Source organism: Lissotriton helveticus, chromosome 5_1, assembly GCF_964261635.1.
Source record: "Lissotriton helveticus chromosome 5_1, aLisHel1.1, whole genome shotgun sequence".
Classification (NCBI taxonomy): Eukaryota; Metazoa; Chordata; class Amphibia; order Caudata; family Salamandridae; genus Lissotriton; species Lissotriton helveticus.
In genome coordinates this window covers 1,671,062,801-1,671,085,414 of record NC_136065.1, presented here as the reverse complement: position 1 = coordinate 1,671,085,414, position 22,614 = coordinate 1,671,062,801, and positions in this window count along the sequence as shown.

The following is a 22,614-nucleotide window of genomic DNA, read 5'->3' as shown; positions in this document are numbered from 1 at the left end:
TCAGAAACAGTCTAACCGTTTCACCTAGGGGAGGACTTATACAATCAAACTGACTGACTTATTTTACTAGACCTGAGCTTTAACTTATACTCCTGTTGCGGAGTTTTCTCTAACAAGGGAGGGGTTGTAATAATGTCTTTTGCGGGACAGTCCTTTAAAACAATGTCTTGGCAGTCTTTAAAATCCTGGGACTCCTTGGAAATGTTTTTAGAAACGGGTTTCAATCCATTGAAAAGTTTTACATGAGAAAGGTGGACCCACCCCTTCCTGCCTTCCAGCTTGACGGCAGTACGGGTGGTCAAGAGGACCTGACGTGGCTCTTTCCAACGAGGCTCCAGCGGACTTGATCTGTCAAAATTTCGGACCATCACAAGGGAACCTGGAACGATTTCATGCGGTGCCACCTCGGTGTTGTCTGGAAAGGCGGCAGCAACCTGTGAACGACATGAGTTGAGGGCAGACATCAAGGAAGCTAGGTAATCTGTCAGCATATTACATGAAACATCGGTAATACTTCGGGGTCTAGGAGTACCCCACATGTTAGGGGGGCGGCCGAACACGACCTCATACGGGGACAGACCTGATCTGGAATGTGCAACCATACGCATATAAAATAAAGCGACTGGCAGAGCTACTAGCCAGTCCACACCTTTTTCTTGACAGACTTTTGCAATGCGGATTTTCAGAGTCTGATTATGTCTCTCGACCAGACCGGCTGCTTCAGGATGGCGTACACAATGGAACTTCCACTGGTACCCTAACAACAGGGAAACATGCTTCATTAACTCTGAGGAGAATGGCTGACCGTTATCAGAATATACGACTCTAGGGAGTCCATACCTAGGGAAAAATTCACGAACCAACTGCTTGGCAGTGGTCGCGGCTGTGTAATCTGGGACTGGATATGCTTCTGTCCACCTGGACAAAGCGCATACAACTACAAGGACATACTTGAAACCTCGACATCGCTCCATCTGAATATAATCCATCTGGAGGACCTCAAAAGGGTGGTCAGGGGGCTGGAAACCACCTTGTTCCACCGGGACACTTTTACCTGGATTAAACTGACAACATATCATACAGGTACGGACTTTCTGCTTGGCAGCAGCTCGTAAATGCTTGTTGAACCAAATGTTCTGGATACTGTCTAACATAGCTTTTTCTCCTAAATGTGCGGGACTATGTGCGGTATTGATAATGACTTGAACCATAGAGTCGGGGAGAAACCATGTGGCTCTACCCTTCGTTAACCATCCTTGATCTGTCTGGACCCCTCCTTGTTCAGACCATTTCTTGATTTCTTCGGAAGTAGCATGTAACTGGATATCTATGACATCTTGAGTAGGGTCCTTAACTGTCATGCATGTAGTCGGATCTGGAGTGTGTGTCTGATTGACTGGAATGTCTAGAGTCTGTGCTGTAAGCTTGGCTGTGCGATCGGCTAGATCATTACCCTGGGAAATAATGTCAGTAACTTTCGTATGTGCTTTACATTTCATGATAGCAATGGATGTCGGTAAATGTATGGCATCTAACAGAACTTGAATAAGGAGACCATGCTGAATCTTGGTTCCATGAGAAGTCATGAAACCTCTCTCCTGCCAGAGCACTCCGAAGTCGTGTACAACTCCGAATGCGTAACGTGAATCTGTGTAAACATTAACTTTCAGGTTCTTGGCGTGTATACAGGCCTGTGTCAGAGCGACTAGCTCTGCTGCTTGAGCGGACAGGGTATCAATACGGTGTGTTTCAATAACTTCGGTGTCAGTAGTCACTGCATACGCGGCGACTAGTTCTCCTGTACTAGTTCTCATACATGAACCATCCACATAGAGTGTCAGGTCAGGATCTTGTAACGGAATGTCTGTCAGGTCTTGTCTTGGCTTTGTCGTAATATTAACTACTTCCACACAGTCATGTGGGTCAGAATTTGAACTAACTGATGGTAACAGTGTAGCAGGATTCAGGACGTTGCAGCGTCTGATTTCTATGTGTGGCTGGAACAGTGTCAATTCATAACCTGTTAAACGTGCAATTGTCAAGTGCTGAGTTTGTGTTCGGTTTAAAAGAACTTCCACGGAATGTGGAACTTGTACTGTCAGGGAGTGCCCTAAAACTATGGAATCACTTTGTCTGATAGCTAGTGCTGTGGCTGCAACTGACTTGAGGCACGCAGGCAACGCCTGGGCGACTGGATCTAATGTGCTCGAAAAATAAGCACAGGGCTTGTATTGTCCTGCTTGATCTTGTGTAAGAACAGATAATGCTGTACCTTCGCGTTCAGTAACGAAAAGTGTAAAAGGCTTACTGTAGTTCGGTGTAGCTAGAACTGGAGCTTGGCATAGGGCTTTCTTTAACTCGTTGAAACTAAGTGTATGTTCAGATGTCCAAGGGAGGACAGTCGATACGGCTGCCTCCTGTGTCGTTAACTGTATCAGTGACTTGGCTAGAAATGCATACTGGGGAATCCATTGCCTACAATAAGAAGTAAGGCCGATAAAGGCACGTACCTCCTTCTGGGTTCTGGGCTGGGGAAGACTCGCTATTAACTGGATACGGTCGGGTGTCAACTGCCTACCCCTCTTGGACAGCAAGTGTCCTAAGTATACCACTTGCTGGACACAGAATTGAAGCTTCGAAGGTGACACCTTGTGCCCCATCTCGGCTAGAAAATACAGGACTGTAAGTGATGCTCGCTCGCAAGCACGTTCAGAACGGGCTGTGATCAGGAGATCATCGACATACTGGAGCAGGGCAGTGTCAGTTGGCATGTGAATATTGTCTAGTTGTCTCTTAAGTGCTTGACTGTAAATACTAGGGCTTTCTGTGAAACCTTGAGGAGCGCGTGTAAACATATAGCTCCTTCCATTTAAACAAAATCCGAAAAGAAACTGGCTGTCTGGATGAATTGGGACACTAAAAAATGCATTCTTGAGGTCAATAACAGTGAAGAACGTGGCTTCGGAATCAATGGCTGTTAATAGGGAAGAGATGTCTGGGACAACTGGGTACTGAGGAATAATACATTTATTAAGCTCTCGTAAATCAATCACTAATCGATATACTGGGGGGGCATTTGGATCAGTACGTTTCATGACTGGAATGATCGGAGAATTACATACATTGGAGTCAGTTTCTACAACTACTCCTTGAGCCATGAGCTCGTCAATAATTTTGGATAAGGCTGCTACAGCCTCAGGTGGCAATCTGTACTGTCTGATTCGTGGTAACACTACACCTGGCTTGAGAGTCACACGATAGGGTGTGATTTGCATGTAACCTACATCAGTTGGACCTTGCGCCCATAAATGCTGCGGAACATTAGACAATCTGGAATCAAAATCTCGTAATACATAGTGACCCTTGAAGTCACGTAGGAACAATCGTATTCCCTCTGGGGAACAGCAAATAACTGCACCTAATTCTTTCAGTGTCTTAATGCCTAATAGATTTTCTGGACATGACTTAGTAAGTAACAGATCAGTAGTACGGGACAATGGACCTACTTCTAGAGTAACTGGCTTTGAAATCTCATTAACTATTGGTTTTCCTGAAAATCCAAGGGAAACATTTCTTGAGCCTGAGAGCGGAGCCCCTGGAACTTCGGCATGACTAATTGTGGTCCTACTTGCCCCTGTATCGATCAAAAACTTTCTGTCTTTCCCTAATACTTGACTGTGAACATAGGGACCTTCTTGATCTACAGGTATCTCGATGAGAGGCAAGCCTACCTCCCTCTCTAGGCTGTTTCATGAATATGGCTGGTACTCTGGATACTCGGACTGTGCATACTGGTACATCTGTGATGTGACATGCTGTGTTGCAGCAATAGGCTGCGGTACTGTAACTATCTGTTGTGCATTCTGTGGCTGAGGAGTCTGTGAAACTTGTTCTTGTCTCGGCGGACGTGGTCTTTCTTTAGTCTTACCAGTAGCTATATTGTGTTTCAGAACTGCACACTCGTTTATAAAATGACCTGGCTGTTTACAATAATTGCAGTTCCCTTTAACGGGAGCTGCAGGATGACTGGCTTGATTCGGACCCCTCTTCTGACTGTCTTGAGGAACAGATTGTGCAACTAGCACTTTCATTTTCGTGTCTTTCATACGTTTTCTCTCGTGTTCTTGCTCTTCCCTAATTCTATTCTGGTGGTACTGGAGCATCTGGAGCATCTGGGACGGAGTATTTGCTTGCCAGGTGCTTTCGACTTTCAAAACTCGATTTTTAATTTGAGGACTTGAATTCTCGACTAATTTAGTAACGAAAAGGTGAGGGTATGACTCACTACTTGTCTTGAGACCACTGTTAATACTAAAACATTTTTCAAACCTAGAATAAAAATCACTAATATCTTCATCTTGTTTCTGTTTACAGGCTGAGATTGCATCCCAGTCTTCTTTTCTCGTTGTCAATAATCTGGGTAAAACTTGAATCAATAATTCTGGTAATTCTCTACATTTATCTCCAAGACCGGTACCTGGTACTCGTGCCTTGTCTTCAGCTTCTAGAGCTGTCCAATCGATCTTTTTCTCTCCCACCTCCCATTCTTTTTCCTTTAACTTTTCATACACCCCTGCGGGTAACAGGACCTTTAACATTTTAATGATATCTGGGTAAGTGTATTCTCCCATACGGAGCATGTCTTTTAATTCTCTATGGAACCCCGCTGGATCTTTGTCATGACAGGGAATTAATTTCTTCATTTCAAGAAGTTCCATCTTTGATATTGGAGTGTATACAAACACTCGTTCCATTTCGCCACCCGTCCCTCCGACTGGGTGGACTTCTCGTAACGGATTCTGTCTGTCTATGTAAAACGGTTTACTTTCTGGGGGTGAGACATGAACAAAATGCGGGTTCAAAAACGTTCTATATTTGTGGCGCTGTTCTAGAATGACACTAATTAAATCAGTACCTAGACCTCTCCATTTGTACTGGAGTAACTCGTTCAGGATATCATGTAACGGACCTGGATCAGAGTGTTGACCCTCATACAGAGTAATGAGGTGCTGAATCATATACATACCCACCAGTCGCTGCTCGGCTGGGGGCAGTTTCAGAAACATTTGTGCCACTATTTCGTCTGGAAAAGTGGTAGAATCAGTAATCCATCGGACTGCTGATCGGGCTAGTTCTTGTTCATGCATGGTACTTAACTCACTATAACCGATTCGTGATTTCAGAATGTGATCGGTAGCTTGAAATACTTGTTCTAGAGAACCTTGTTCTGGAGCTGGATGATGGAAAATAGACTTGTGTTCTAGGCGTAAATGGCGATCTGGAAATCTAGATTTTCCTACATACGCTATTCTGGCGGGATTCTCGTCTTCCTCTTCAGGATCAGAGATACTTTCTTTCTCGCTTACTTGTGCTGCTTTACGCTGTTCGTGTATCTTTATTATCTCTTTACGGATTTTCTTGTACATACTCTCCATAGCACCGACGGTCTTGTGCTTACCCTCGGCTATATTATCACTCCACCTTGTCAGGATTCTCATTTCGGCGGAATCTTTAGACGGGTAATCTTGTTCTCTTATTAGACAATTTATCAGGAACTTTAATATCATGAGCTGGATCTCGGCTTTCCTTTGAGACATAGTCTCGCTAATACTTTCTGGATCATCCCCTGTACGGATGAAACGATATATTCTGTCTAGATCTTCTTTCATATTCGGTAAGGTGACTAGATACTCGGCCACCTTTCTTACGCGGAATGAATATAAAACCATATTATCCTCGCCTGGGACTGGATCATAGCAACATTCGGCAAGGGATTTTCTTATTTCTGCAACAGACTGATACCTAGGCGTACGCTGTAATGCTTGTGCATGTAATTCGGCTAACGTTAAACGCTTGTGTGGCGGCGGGGTTTGAGGAGGACCTCCTCCTGCGGCCCCTAAACTGGAATCATCAACTGACGCTTTTCGTCCTGGCAGGGTCGGTAATTGTAACGTGGGCTGGACTTGTATGGCGGGCTGACCCGGGGGAGCTGTTAAGGGTACCCCGGTGTCTGGAGGAGCAGGAATTACCTGATTTACAGGGACTGGCGGGGCGCGAACAGGATTTGCATATTCTGGGACTGTGTCGTCCAAATAGGACGAAATAAAAATATCAGCTGCGGTCGGTTTGTGACGTAGCTTGGTCGGAACTAATGGTGGCGGGAAATTACTGGATGCCTCTGGGGTCGCTTTTGGCAAGCCCTCGGCAAGAAGAGGATACATACCCTTAATGAGGGCATGCCTCTGTCTGTCTGACTGTTCGGCTTTGACTTGTTCACCTATCTCGATTAATTCTCTTTCTTGGGCTCGTTCCTGGGATTCTCTACTTAACTCTGACTTTCTGACTTCCTTTTCCGTTCTTTTATGAGCTTCTTTACGCCATAACTCGATGGCATCTTTCTGTGACTGTCTGGCTTTCTTTTTCCATAATGCTTCTTCTACTCGCATGATACATTCGGCATCCCATGTACCCGATACGGGCCATCTATACTTTTCTTCTAACTGTTTGGTATACTCTACCCATAAATCTAGATACAATATGGCGCTTATGCCATGTTTCTGATACATAAAGTGACCTGGACTGTCCCTAGGCGGAACAGGAACTGCTGCTTCCAGCAGACCCTTTCTAGTTTTTAACTGACGTAACTTGGAAAATATAGGCATGACTGAACTGTAATCTAGACACAATACAATACACAATAAAAACACGAAATCACATCACACTCATACCACAACATTAAAATACATAAAGAACATTATAAATAACAGTTCGAACAGAATATTACCTGAAATACTGAGAACAGAAATACAAGAATTTTCTCGAGAACGGAACAGACTAGAGTTACTGGATGCACTGCTATAACAGTACGGAACATACCGGTCCCATAAAGGAACGCATCAAGACCCGTATCCACCTAGGTGAACACTTCGTTTGTGAGTCTGGGCACCACCAACCCACGGACCAGGAGTCAATTTAGATTGGTCCTGTCTAGATACTACCCCAGCAATGGTACTCACCGGGCAGCACGGAACGGAAGGCCTCGGACTGGACTGGATTTCTACGACGACGAACTTCGGACTTCAGTTACGGGTGGGCCTCCGGATACCTCGGACCTTGGACTCTTGGCTTGGGCTCTGGTCGGGACTCGCCGCGTTCCTCCACCGTCTCGTTTGGATGCTGGACCGCCTCCTCCGTCTCCTCCGTGGGCCTGAGGGATACTTGAAGCAGAAATATCTGCCAGTGCACGGTATGGTTCCGTCACGACTGCAGAGGGTCAGGGGGTCGGCGTGGCTTCACCGACGCGTGGGGAAAGGGCAAGTCCCTGTTCGGGCGCCATTATGTGGTAAATAAATAAATAATACCCTATTTTTGACTAGGCATATAGCATAACAGATAGCTCAATAAATAAGAGTCAAGATTCGAAGTAGTAGGAGTTTCTGCAGGTTTATTACAGCATAAGGACAGGATCAGGACAACCTGCATAGGAATAGGACAATAAGGCCCGGCAGGACAACCGGGGCCCAGCAGCTGCCGGGGCTAGATCTGGGATGAGCGCGCTAACTTTTCATAACAATACAAGAGCATTTATACATAGCGCAAACACATATCATTACATTGCAGTAGGCGTAGCAGTGGGTGGAGCAGAAGGCGTGACGCGTAGCAGTCGCGAAGGATAACAGTAAGAGTATGTGTAACTGGGCGTATACATAGACATGTGGTGCAAACGTAACAGAATATGTCATGAATGGGGCGGAAACATAGGAGGGGGCTACCTAAGGAGCCGGGACCTCTAACCTAATGGTGCGCGTAAACTGGCAATGACGTATTACTAGGTGAAGCTGGGGGCTATGAACTCTGTGCTAGGAGCAGAGACTAAAGTCTGGAGGGTCGGAGCGACTTGTACCTAAACCCTATCTGGTATCTGATGTTTAGGGAACATGTTGATATAAACTAGAAGTCATGAGGGGAAAGGCTAACTTGCTTCTAAGACTGGACCATGCATTATTCTACATGTAGTGCGTGATGAAGAATACTAAATGACCATTAAATACAGTATTTCTCTAACGTGGAGACGAGAAGGCTAGACAATGACGGAAACTATTGATGCAGTTCAGTAGCTTAGGAATGCAGAGAAGGAGGACTGAACTGATAACTGGAACTATAACATACTTTTGGCAGACTCAGAGGCAGAGCCAAGCTGCACCGGGCTCTGCGAAGCAGGAAGTAAGTGAAAGGTCGAGGATACAGGTGGGGGCTGTATCGCTCCTTAGCGAGGCTTTTCAGGAGACAGGAGCTGAATCTGATGTCCGGGCCCTTTTGAGGCCTGGAAACGGGGACTTTATAATGGAATAACGTGCACACTAAGAAACGTGGCAACATAACTTTACCTAGGCCTGATATTCGTAGTATTCACGAGGACTGGAAAACTGGCATACTAGAGGTGGACACAACTGTAATTGCGTCATTAATCAGACATGGGGAATAACATATGCATATTGGTCATGCACACATAACATATGATGGATGAGGCGTAGGGACACAGAACATGGCAAAATTTACTTTTCCACAAGGAGTCGGCCCAGGCAGAAGGGGTGGAGCCGAGGATGAGGACCTCCGTCTTGTCCTATTTCAGCTTCAGTCGGCTGTTCCGCATCCATTCGGCGACGGCCTTCATTCCTTTGTGGAGGTTGGTTTTGGCGGTGTGAGGGTCTTTGGTGAGGAAGATGATCAGCTGGGTGTCGTTGGCGTAGGAGATGATGTTGAGGTCATGCTGTCGGGCGACGTGGGCGAGGGGCGCCATGTCGATGTTGAACAATGTCGGGCTGTGGGAAGAGACCTGGGGTACGCCGCAGATGATTTCATTGGCAGTGGTGCGGAAGGGGGGGGAGGCGGACGCTCTGAGTTCTGCCGGAGAGGAAGGATGTGGTCCAGTCCAGGGCCTTCTCTTGGATCCCGGCATCGTGTAAGCGTGTTCGTAGTGTCCGGTGGCAGACCGTGTCGAAGGCGGCTGACAGGTCCAGGAGGATGAGGGCGGCTGTTTCTCTGTTTCCCAGCAGGGTCCTGATGTCACCGATGGCGGCGATGAGGGGGGTTTCGGTGCTGTGGTTGCTGCGGAACCCAGACTGGGACGGGTCCAGGATGCTGTTCTCCTTGAGGAAGCGGGTCAATTGTTTGTTGACGATTTTCTCTGTGACCTTCGCCGGGAATGGGAGCAGGGAGATGGGTCAGAAGTTCTTGAGGCCTTTGGGGTCCGCCTTGGGTTTCTTGAGTAAGGCATTGATCTCGGCATGCTACCAGCTGTCCCAGAAGGTTGCTGTCTCGAAGGAGATGTTGATTACTTTCTGGAGATGGGGTGCGATGACTGTGCTGACTTTGTTGAAGCTGTGGTGAGGGCATGTGTCCAATGGTGAACCCGGAGTGGATGGTGTTCATGATCTCGCTGGTGTCCTTGTCGTTGATGCTGGTCAAGGAGAGCAGGTGGTTGGTGCAGGTGGTGGTCGTGGGGGCGGTGGTTGTTGGGGTGGTCGTGGCGTTAAAGCTGTTGTGGATGTCGGCGATCTGGCGGTGGAAGAAAGTGGCCAGCGAGTCGCACAGGTCTTGCGAAGGCGGGATGTCTTTGGTGTTGGAGCTGGGGTTGGAGAGTTCCTTCACGATGTTGAAGAGCTCTTTGCTGTTGTGTGCATTGTTATCCAGACGGTCTTTGAATAAGGCCCTCTTGGTGGCTCTGATGAGTTGATGGTGTCTGCAGGTGAAGTTCTTGTGGGCTGCGTAGCTGTCCGGTGTTCGTTCGCGGAGCCAGTTCTTCTCCAGTTTTCAGCCCTGTTAGTTTGAAGGCCTGGAGGTCTTCGGTGAACCAGGTGGCTTTCTTGTTGGTGTAGCTGTTGGAGGGTGTCTTGAGCGGGCGAGGGTGTTGGCGCAGTCGTTGATCCATTGTCTGAGGTTGCGGGCAGCGGTGTTGGTGGAGTCGGTGGGTGGGCTCTGGGCGAGGGTGTTGGTTAGCTGGTCTTCTGTGACCTTGCTCCAGCAGGGTCGAGGCATCTTTTGGGTGTGGTGGTGCGTGGTGGACTTCCTGAAGGTGAAGTGGATGCAATGGTGGTTGGCCCAGTGGAGTTCGGTGGTGTGGTTGAAGGAGATATGGGGGCTTGCGGTGAAGATGGGGTCGAGCGTATGGCTGGTGGTGTGGGTTGGTGTTGTCAGAAGCTGTCTGAGTCCGAGGTTGGCGAGGTTATCAATCAGGGTGGTGGAGTTAGTGTTGTTGTTGTTCTAGAGGTGGAAGTTCAAGTCCCCAAGGAGGATGTAGTCCGTGGAGGTGAGGGCGTGTGTGCTGATGCAGTCGGCGATGGAGTCTGTGGTCGGAGTCTGGGGGGGTCTGTAGAGGAGGGTTCCTCTGAGGGTGGTGTTGGGGTCGGTGTGGATCTGGAAGTGCATGTGTTCGGCGATGCTGAGGGTGTCTTCAGTGTTGGTCGAGACTCTGAGAGTGTTCCTGTGGACGATGGCGATACCTCCTCCTACTCCTTTGGGGCGGTCCCTGCGGTCCTTTTTGCTGTTCCGACTCTCCACCCTGCTGACTCCTCGATAGCCTCTCCCAGTTCCCAGGTCTACTTATAGAAGATGCGGCACTGCCGTGCCTTCGGCGCACTGAAGGCGTGCCAAAGACAAGCCCATCTGCCCCCCTCCGCACCTGGACCCCCTGGTCCTCCCACCACCTGCTGCTACATCTCCAAGAAGTTCCTGGCCCTGGACTTCGGACTCTGAAACAATAGCTGCTTCATGTACACCCCACAATCAACCAAAGGACTCTTCACCTGCCACCACTGCCACTTCCTCTCCTACACAGGACCACTTGCCTGAACTGGATCCAGTGTTACTTCCGCTCAGAAGAACACTAACAACCCAGAACAACTCCAATGCATCTTGCTCAAAGCCCGCTCCCTCCGCAAATATGCCAAGGAAATCTGGGACATCATCACTACCCTCTCCCCTGACTTGGCCTTAATCACTTAAACGTGACTCATGCCCTCCTCTAACCCCGACATAAACACCACCATTCCCGATGACCACAAGACGATACATCAAGATCACACCAGCAAACATTGTGGGGCCATCGCCATCATTTTCAAGGAAACCATTAGATGCACTGTCATCAACGATGACCCAACGCCTCTAATGGAACACCTCAACTTCCGACTGCAGACCGATGCTGAGACCATGGTAAGAAACACCCTCACTCACAGACCCCTGGGACCCCTACCAGCCTTCTGCAAAGCCATCTCCAACTTCATCCCCCCATCCATTGATTCCCACCACTACGTCTTACTTTGTGAGCTCAATTTCCACATCAATGAGCACAACAAAGCCAGCTCCATCACCCTGCTGGAGAACCTGAACAACATTGGCCTCATCCAACTAGACACTTTACTTTCTCTGACGGCAAGCACATCATCTTCAAGCACCACAGTGCCATTCACCTCAGCTGGGGCAAGTTAACAGAGATCCAATGGACAGGGGCCGTCAGTACTACACAACCCAATCTTGATCACCAAATGTGCTGACAGAGTCACCCCGCTGAAACCAGCAAAAGACAACAAAACCTCAAAACAAGTCAGCTGGTACATCTCAGAGCTAAGAACCACCAAGCGCATCTGCTACCGACTGGAGAAGCGATGGTGCATCACTATGAACCTCTCTGACTGAGCCGTTCACAAAGATTCCCTCAGCAACTACCACCTTCACATCAAGGAAGCCAAAACAGCAGCCATCATTGACTGCATCAACACTTTGACCAACCACACGACTCTTCAAAATAGTCAAGGAATTCTCAAACCTGACAGCCACAGAAAACGCCATCCACCCCTCCCAAGAACTCTGCGACACCCTCTCGGACTACTTCCACAGCAAGATCGCCACCATCTACAACAACTTCGACACCTGACTCACCACTATCAGCCTCAATAACCTCAACCAACCAGCGAACACCAACCGAACGATCACCACCTGGTCCTCCCTCAACATTCAAACCACCACAGAAATCCTGTCATCCATACACTCCTGGGCTCTCATCAACCCCTGACCCCACCGTCGCTTCAACCTTTGAATCAACCCAATCAGCACAGAACTCACCAGTATTATCCTCAACACCTCCATCTACACAGCAATCCCAGACAGATAAAAACATGCAGAGGTCAGACCCCTCCTAAAGAAATAATCTGCCGACCCCAGCAACCTAAAAAATTACCATCCAACCAACCTCCCTGCTTCTCTACCCAGCCAAAGTACTAAAAAAAGTCATCAACCAACAGCTCACAGAATACCTGGAACACAACCACCTATCAACGCCTCACAATTAGGATTATGTGCCAAGCACAGCACCTAGATCGTGCTGATTGCTGCCACAGACGACATCATAACTCTCCTTGCCACAGAGGAAATGTGGCCCAGATCCTCCATGACCTCTTTGCTGAGTTCCACCACATCCTCATCGACAGACCCTACCACATTGGCAGACAGTTCTCAAGTGGATTGCCTCTTTTCTTACAGGATGCTCTCAGAGCACTCAACTGCCTCCCGTCACCTCTGCGGTGTACCCCAAGGATAATCCCTCAGTCCCACCCTGTTCAACATCTGTATGACCCCCCTCGCAGATGCCCTCAGATCCCATGGACTCAACATAAATCTCATACGCAGAAGACACTCAACTAATCCTATCAATCACCGAGGACCCCTCCAACGCCAAAACCAACTTCTGCAACACCATGATCAGCGTAGCCAAATGGATGAGAGGCAACTGCTTTAAACCCAACTCCGACAAAATAGAAGTACTGATCTTCAGGAAGAACACCTCCGGATGGGACCACAGCTGGTGGGCAGCAGAACTCGGACCAACACCCACATCGACAGACCATGTATTCAACCATGGCATAATTCTTGGCAGCCAACTGAACTGACTATGAAACGACAAGTCAACGCAGTTTTATCCTCTTGCTTCCATGCCCTCCACATGGTCTGCAGAATCTTCAGATGGATCTCAATTAATACCAGAAAAACCCTTCATGCATGCCCTTGTCAGCAGCTGCCTTGACTACGTAAATGCTCTCTATGCTGGAATTTCCACCAGGCTCCTACAGAACACGGCAGCCAGACTCATCCTAGACCTCCCCAAACGGTTCCACATCACCTCCCACCTCAAAACCCTCCACTGGCTCTCCATCCAGAAAAGATGGCAGTTCAAGATCTTCATGCATGCATACAAAGCTCTACACAATCAAAGACCATCGACCATCCAACCATGAACTGAACTTCCACCTGCCCGCAAGACACCTGCGCTCTGCCTCACTCGCCCTTGCACACAAACACTGCATCCATCGCAGTCACAGCGGGGGCTGCTCCTTCTCCTACATCGCTGCCTAGACCTGGAACAACCTGCCCCTCAACCGGTGAACAGCACCCTCCCTAGTGGACTTCATCAAGGAACTCAAGACCTTGCTCTTTGACGGAGACATGGCAACCTCAGCACCCAGATGCCCCTACAGGTAACAGTTCTGTGCTATACATATGATTGGGTGAATTCATTGCCTTACCGCAGTCAGTAACAGAACGTCCTCCTATGTCTGGAGGCAGTGCTAAGACCAGAGGACTAGTCTAGTCTAAAGTTTATGTAGCGCATGGCTACCCGAAGGCTTCCCAATGCTGAAGCAGACATCACAGGCCATCCATTCATTGTGGGGGAGGGTTAGTATCTTGTCCTGACCGCATGTCTCCGCAGATGACAGATTTGTATTATTGTATGCCAATGGGTGAGTGGGTTACTGCTTTTAACATGGAGACCCTTTTGTTGTTTGCAGTTCATAAACTGTAATCCTTCTAATATAACAGCACAGTGAGGTATGAAGGAGACATGTAGCTCCTACACCTTGTAACCCTCACTGTCCTATGTAACACATTCTTTAGATTGATTCACACACATAAGATTTATTGCCAATGTATAATGTGTACATGTGATGTACAGTTTTCTGAAATTTTGCATTGGGATGAGTAGTACTAAAGCACTATAAAATAAGCAAAACAACATAGAGGTATTTAAATTGTTATTTGTATAAACACTGGGACAGACTAACACATCTGACGTTCTTACTGTGCATGCATATCGCTTATATACAGGGACTGCACAAAGTCAAAAGCTGCCTTTCTTAAGTACTTGTGAAGTGATAAACTGTGAGCCTTTGTTTCCCTTCTAGTGCATCTAGGTCCGAGGCTCCTGATAGCTGCCAGCCATGATACTCCAACAAAGGGAGGCCTGATGTCCCCTTAACTTCATTTTATAAGCTCCTTCTCCACTTGCACGGTGCTGCTGGGAAGTTTAGATTGTTTCTGTGGGGCCCAACTTCTTGGGAGGGTAGAGGGTGTCCACCATGTGAAAATAGTGGGTAGATACGGTCTAGCCGTAAGTAACCTCGAGTTGTGCCCTGTTTACCACACTAATACCCCATCCACCAATCCCACACTAATCCCTTAATTTAGTACTGTAATGGTGCAGACCTGCCAGCTCACACAGTGCCACAGTGTGACACACAATATCAGCTCCCATCACATGGTCACCCTTTGAGGAGCCGAAATCACATGGTGGCAGGGAAAAAGAGATGAACACCACTGTAAACAGTGGTTTTCAGCTCGTCTTTGGAGGCTTTCAACTGCTGATGCCCATTAATGGGTGTGAAAACACTCCAGGACATCGGTAAAAGCCTCAGCAAGATTTTATTTTTAGAGGAGAGGGCTTGGGGCCGGGTTGGGGCAAAAATACCTCTTAGGTACTTCTCTGCACGAAGCTTCACACCCTCCAAGCTCCCATCCCATTATGTTCTTCAGTAGAACATTGCTGGTTTAGAATGTTATCTCTTGAACTTAATGTCAGTTGAATCTGATTACTGATGATGAGGGCTCTTGTTAAGAAGATACAATAAAGACCTACAATCAAGTCTACAGCCTTCTGTGTTCACTTGCCTTTCAAGCCCTTTACTTCATTTGGATGGGATAACATTCTAAACCAGCAATGTTCTACTGAAGAACATAATGGAAGGTGCATGTCCTAGGCAACAAGGAGGAAAGACTAAGTAACAATAGGAACACTACATCACCTCCCTCTTTTCATAATCAGAACAGAAGAGAAAAGCAAGTTGAACAAGAAATAAAAGGATGATAAAATAAAGACACTATACACAATCTTGAAGACGAAGAGGAACTCTCCTCAGCCTGCAGGATCAAAACGTGAAAGATTTGGTCAGAGTAGTGGAACTGCTGAGCCGCTTTGAGGAACTGCTGCTTCGTCACGCAAACACATCTTGGCCTTTCCCTCCTAGAGCCTCGCCTCTTGAGTGTAGTGTCGCAACCAACCCAAGTTGTTTCCCGACCTTTTACTCAGTTGCGCGTTTGTTGCTGCATTGGAGGATTTTGCTACGTGGCCTAGCTCCTTGTCGTGAGTTGTTGCCTAGCAATCCCAGTCTCCTGACTCTGCCTGATCTTCACGTCACTTTGTTCCTGTTGCATAGGGAACCATGACGCTACATCTCGCCTCCCACGATATCTCCTCACGCAGTATGACTTCAACATCACCACGTCACATTGTGGGTGCCATTTTGAAATCCCACTCGTGAGGTTCTTCTGGACATTATCGATCTTCTGAAGTACAGTTTTTCCACCAAGCTGATCCGCACAGCACTCCGCAGGTCATCTACGTCATTGAGGTACATTTTATTTACTATGCTGACCTGCACAGCACGTGACAGGTCAACTTCATTTGTGTACTTTATTATTATTTTTTTTCTAATGTGCAGTTTATTCACTACGCTAATCTGCACAGCACTTTGCAGGTCATCTTTGTCCTTGAAGTACAATTTATTTACCACGCTGGTCTGCACAGCACGTGGCAGGTCAACTTCATTTGTGTATTTAATTCAATTGTATCGCTAAGAACTTCTTCTCACTTAGACACCATTTGCTACTGCCTACAAATAGTTTTGCTAGCCTGCAAATTAGCAATTGTTATATTGATTTTTACAGCTACGCACTGCTATAATTTACGCTATTACTGATATGCGCAGACTCATTTGAATTGACTCCTTTCACTCCACTGTGGTGGTCCACGTGTCTGCAGGTCCACATCTGCTGTCTACGCTGACCTGCACAGCTCGTCTAGGTTCATATTTCAATCTACGCTGATCTGTACAGCCGCTCCCACTGTTTCATATTTCAACTACATGTTTCTCTATTTCTGAACGTGTCTTTTTCATAGAGTTACACTCTCTACTGTTTATAAACTACATATAACTCTGTCAGTTCTACCCTGTCAACATTGTTGGGTTTCATTTATTAGTACCCTATTAGTGCTAATTGTTGTACTCAGTTCATCATTATGCAGAAAGTCACTTCCTCTCCCTTCTTTCTTCCTGCTCTGGGGAGCCCACCATACCCTGGTTAAAATGGAAAAAAGTTTTTGCTCACTATGCAAGGGTGTGTGGGACGTCCTTAAGCGCAGAAAGAAAGACTCCCCTGTTCATGTATTGCTTGGGCTCGGAAAGCCAAGAGGTTTTTGAGCACCTTCCCGATTTGCCTGATGGTGAAGGTGACTCACTCAATGAGTACGAAATTTGTATTAAAAAGATGGATTTGCACTACTTTCCAAAGATGAGCATGGTTTTAGAACGATTTCACTTTGGGAAGAGAGTGCAAAGGCAGGGTGAAACTGTTGAACAGTATGTTACAGTTTTACACAAACTTGCTTCAACTTGCTTGTTTGCTGGAAGTTTAGATGAGAGACTTAGGGATCAGCTCATCTTAGGTTCTTCCATAGACTAAGCTAAAGATAGCCTATGGCAAAAAGACAACCCTTCACTTCAAGATGTAATCACCACCGTGAAAATGCTCGAGCATTCCAATTCGTGTGCAGAAACTATTCACAAGAACAGTGACAATGGCAAAAACACTACCACAGAAGTGAAAGAGATAAAGGCTACTACCTCAGACACGCCAGCTAAAGGTCCTCAACAAGACACTTCTGTCTCCTCAAAAACTGCACCTTCTGGCGTTAACACAAAATCTTCTACCATTAAGTGTTATCGTTGTGGTAACACAGGCCATGTAGCTATCTTTAAAGACTGTCCTGGGTGGAAATCTATATGTTCGATTTGTAAAAGGAAAGGTCACTTCTCGAGGTGTTGCAGATCCAACAGAAATCAAAAGAAAATAAGAGAAGTGGACATCTACGAACAAAGTGAAGAAGATTTTGTTTTCTGTCAGGTTGATAATCTAACACCTGAGCGGCCAATGGAAAAAGTTCTAATCAATGATAACGTTGTTGATATGTTGTTTGATTCAGGTGCCAAAATTACATTAGTACCCAAAGTTTTCTATGAAAAGAATTTGCTAGAAAAGGTCAAACTCCTTAAACCTGACATTGTTCCAAGAGGGTATGGTGGTAAAATTTTAAATCTGTTAGGATACTTTATGGGTACAATAGATTTTAAAGGAAGGGTTACTGCAGGAAAGATATATGTATCAATGAAGGGAGATTCCCTGATTAGTTGGGGTTGATCTAGATCCCAATGAGTTCCCTTCTGTACGTTTAAGGGATCTTCCTAGTGTTGCATCGATTTCAGAGCATGGTGATTGGATAAAGAAATTTCCCAAAGTCTTTGATAAAAAGCTAAGTTGTCTTAAGAAATACCTACATCTCATCAAATAAAAAAGCATTCCCTACCTAAAGTAGCCAAAGTCATAAACGTGCCACTCTTAGTTAGAGATAAAATGAAAGATGAGTTGAATAAACTTTTGGATAGTGGGGTCATCCAAGAAGTTGAAGCCACAGAATGGCTATCTCTGGTAGTTATGGCCCGAAAAGCCAACGGAGAGGCAAGATTATGCATTGATATGAGTGAACTCAATAAAGCAGTAGTAGTCGATCGCTATCCTCTCCCAAACATAGCAGACATGTTGTCATCATTGAATGGTGCCACCCACTTTTCAACACTAGATTTGTCACCGGCCTATCATCAGTTCAGACTTCATACCTCTTGTCAATATTTGACAGCTTTTATCACGCCATTCGGCAAGTATAAATTTCTCAGGATGCCTTTCGGTTTAATTTCAGCCGCCTCGGTATTCCATAGCCTAATGGAAAACATTCTAGTTGCTATTGATGGTGTCAAAGTCTACCAAGACGATGTCCTTGTTCATGGTGTGACTCAACAAGAGCATGGTGTGAGAATAAATGAAGTCTTGTCCAAGTTGCAGGAATTAGGTCTCACTCTCAGGTTGGACAAGTGTAAGTTTGACGTAAAAGACATTGAGTATCTTGGGCATTTGATTTCTGGATCAGTTATCAAACCTAAACCTTCCTTAGTAGAGGCCATCACCAATCTCAAGTATTCTGAGAATAAAGATGAACTCATTACATTTTTAGGGATGGCAGAATTTTACAATAAATTTGTCCCTGGGTTTGCTCAAAAAACAGAAAACATCAGGGCTTCATTAAGAAAGGGTTGTGAGTACATTTGGGACAAATCTTGCTGTGTGAAATTTGACTTGATCAAAGATTGTTTAAACAATGCACAAAATCTTTAAAGTTTTAATGCGGCTAAGGAATCTTACATTATGACAGACGCCAGTAGCAAAGGACTTGGCGCTGTGCTTTTACAAAGTGGTGAAAAAGTAGATAATGCTATTTTATTCATCTCAAGACCACTTAGAGGAGCTGAGAGTAACTACTCGGTGGTTGAAAGAGAAGCTTTAGCTGTCTATTGGGCTGCTCGGAAGCTTAAGAAATTCTTGTGGGGTAGGCGCTTTACCATTGTCTCTGACCATAAACATTTAAAAGAAGTGTTTGAGAAGAAAGGCATTGATTGTATCTCCCACAGAATAAGAAAATGGGTAGTCGCATTGCAAGACTTTGAGTTTCCGGTTTCGTATTTGCCAAGCACTAACAACATTCTTGCAGATTGTATATCTAGGCTTAGTGGTGTGACATCTTCTGATGCTAGTGAAGATGACTCGTTTATTGGCGAAGCCTCTTCTGAAGATTTGAAGATTTGTGTGGTGACCAAGGGTGTGGTCATGGAGGAAGGATGGATTGCAAGTCTGAGAGACGATGCTGTTTTGCAACGGGTTGTCTGTTTTGTGGGTGATGGCTGGGGTGAGAAACGCGAGTGTGATGAAGAAATCAGAGGATTCTGGTGTGTTAAAGAAGAATTGTCTGTTCACAATGAGCTACTATTTAGAGGAAGTAGACTTGTTCCTCCTTTGGCTTTGCGTCATAAGCTGATTGAAAATGCACACTCTAGTCACATTTGCATCGCTAAAACAAAAGAAAGAATTAGAGAAGTCTATTGGTGGCCTGCAATGGACAGTCAGATTGAAAGGTCTTTGCGTTGTTGTCCTCAATGTTCTATCAGTGACAAGATACTTAAGTGTAGAACTCAGCACATGGTAGTCAGGAAACAAGCTACCGGTCCTTAAGTAGATATTGCTCTGGATATCCTGGGTCCCGTAAAAGTCAAGACTCAGGATCGCTATGTTCTAGTTTGTGTTGATATGTTCTCCAGGTGGCCCATCATAAAAATAGTCAATTGTGTGAATTCTTCTTCAGTAATTAGTTTCCTTGACAATCTCTTTGCAAACAAAGGTTTGCCAAGTTCAATCTTGACAATGGGGTACGATTTACCTCTTGTGTGGTGGAACAATTTTTAGGTGAGAGAGGTATTACACATAAGCGTGCAGCTCTATATCACCCAGAATGCAATGGGGTAGTTGAAAGGTTTGTCAGAGTTCTTAAAGGAGGTATGCAACTAGCCCTTGTGTCTGGCTGTAATTGGGAAGATGCAGTCAAGAAGAAAGTATGCGTATACAGGTTCACACCTCATTCCTCAACGGGTGTTACACCTTTTACCTTGTTTAAAAGAAGGGTGGCTAGCAGGCACCTGAAGCCTTTTTGGGTTACTTCAAAAAGGATGTAAGTAGGTGGAGTGGTTGGCAGTACGGTTGGTTGGAAAGATCATGAGTTGAAGAAAATGGAAAAGAGGAAAACTGTCTCTGATGCAAGAAAAGCTGTGAAGAGAACTGTTGTCAAAATTGGTGACTGGGTCAGAATAAAACTCCCCGAAAGAAGAGTTGGCATCTCAAAGTTCAGCCAACCAATTAAAGTAATCAAACTTTGGGGGAATGCAGTCAGAACACAGGATCATAAAGTGTGGAACCTCAATAGAATTGCCAAATGTTCTCCAAAATGTTCCGAAGAGGATGCCTCTCGCGCCTCTGCTGTTCCCACACAGTCTGATGTGGGAAGACCGTGCAGGCTGACGAGAGTTCCTCTTTGTCTTCAAGATTGTGTATAGTGTGTTTATTTTATTATCCTTGTTTTCTTGTTCAACCTACTTTTCTTTTCTGATTATGAATAGAGGGAGGTGATGTAGTGTTCTTATTATTACTTAGTCTTTCTTCCTTGTTGCCTAGACTTGCACTTTCCATTATGTTCTTCAGTAGAACATTGCTGGTTTAGAATGTTATCTCTTGAACTTAATGTCAGTTTAATCTGCTTACTGAAGGATGAGGTTTCTTGTTAAGAAGATACAATAAAGACCTACAGTCAAGTCTACAGCTTTCTGTGTTCACTTGCCTTTCAACCCCTTTACTTCACCAGGCCCGGCTCTTCTCCACCTAGGAGGGACATAAAAACACCTGGGTTAGCCATGAATATGCACAGTTAAAGCAGGAAAACATCAACAAGCGTTTACGGAATACATAGAAGGAGACATCGCTACACCACTTGTATAAAACTGTATGCAGACAAAACATCTAGTTTAAAATATTGCCATATCTAAATATCAAGTCTAAAATATGGTGACATGGAAATATTATCATTAAGAATAATGATGTTCAAAATATTGATTTTTAAAATATCAAAGTCATTAATATTGTTTTAAAAAATATAGGCTTGCATTACGATGTCAGGGGGATTTGCATCCTCCCGTCATCGTTGCGGGGAAGGAACAATCCAACCATAGACTGGCGGGTCCGACACCCTAACTGGGATGTAAACGCACGTGGTGTGGTCTCAAGCTTCCCTTTTTCAATGGGAGCTTGTGTGGCGGACCAAAACCATCCGCAGCACAAGCTCCCACTGGAAAATAGAAGTTTGGAAACATCCCTGCACTGTGTGGCAGCACTGTACGGTGCCTGCCACATGGTGCAGGGATTTTGAGGTGGGCACCATAGGTGACCCTGATGCCCATATGAGGAGAGCCAGGGGGCCCTGCTATGGGCCCCCAAAGTCACTTTTCGATGGCCAATCCATGTCAGAAAAGTCGACATGGATTAGCTGTTGGAAACTGACATCGTAATCCCGGCGGCGAAGGTAAGCCTGGACGAACCATCATTAAAGGGATTCCGATTCCGGTCCCATTCTAACGGCTCACAGAGCCCGTCGGAAGAGAACGGAATCCCCTTGTGGTTTTCCCCTCCGACTGCCATAATCAAAATACGGAGGTCATAGGGAAAACTCAGGATGTCGGGCGGAGAACCTCCAACCGCTGGCCAGAGGCTCTCCACCCGACATCCAAATCAGGCCATTGGTTGTTTAAAATATCGTTTTTAATTATTGTTATTTATGTTAATATATATTTGAAATGTATATGATGTAATTTTAATTTTTGTTTATGTTTTTGAATACAATTGTAAACTTTTAGCAGGTATGACATTTAATTTAATTACATTTTGTGTTTTATATTTCTGTAGTGGGTTTGTGGGTTTATAAGGGTATAGGGTGGAAAGTAATTTAATGATAATAAATTAATGATAACATTTGTATTTATTATAATTTATTTAATTGGCATTTCATTATGTTAATTGTGAAATAAGAAACTTTTAATGTACATTTTATGTGCAGATTTTGGGGCTTATAGGGGTCAAGGGTGGGAAATAATTTATGTTTCATTAATTAACAGTTAGTTATTAATTAATATTAATTAATTAATTGATAATTATGTTCATTGTGTAATTTTAGTTTTTTAGCTGCGGAATATGTGGTTATAAGGGTAAAGGGTGGGAAGTAATTAATAATTAATTGCTAATTAATATTTAATTAATGGATGAATAATTATTTTACTTGCATAATTCATTTTGTTTTTAAGTTCAATTTTAGGTGCAGGTTGTTGGGTTTATAGGGGTAAAGGGTGGGAAGATAGTACATTTTAATGAATTAATATTTACAGGCTCGCGCAGCCGGTCCACCCTTCACCGTATTATGACTGCTAAAGTCATATCAGCAGTGGACTGCTAGCTGCTCCAGGGAGCAGTTGTTCGCTCGTGGTCGTGCATCTGCGCCACAACGCAATATGCTAAGCGGGGACTGGTACAGTTCCGCTCAGCATATAACGAATTCGCTCACCGCCAGCATTTCATGTTGGGAGCCCCACTATGAAAAGGCTGGCGATAACACAATGGCAAAGAACGCCCGTTTCCACCTAAGCTACCTGCGGAAACTAAAACCATTCCTAGATAAAACAGATCTGAAAACAGCAGTCCAGTCACTGGTCATCTCAAGGATAGAATACGGGTGCACTACTCTGGCAG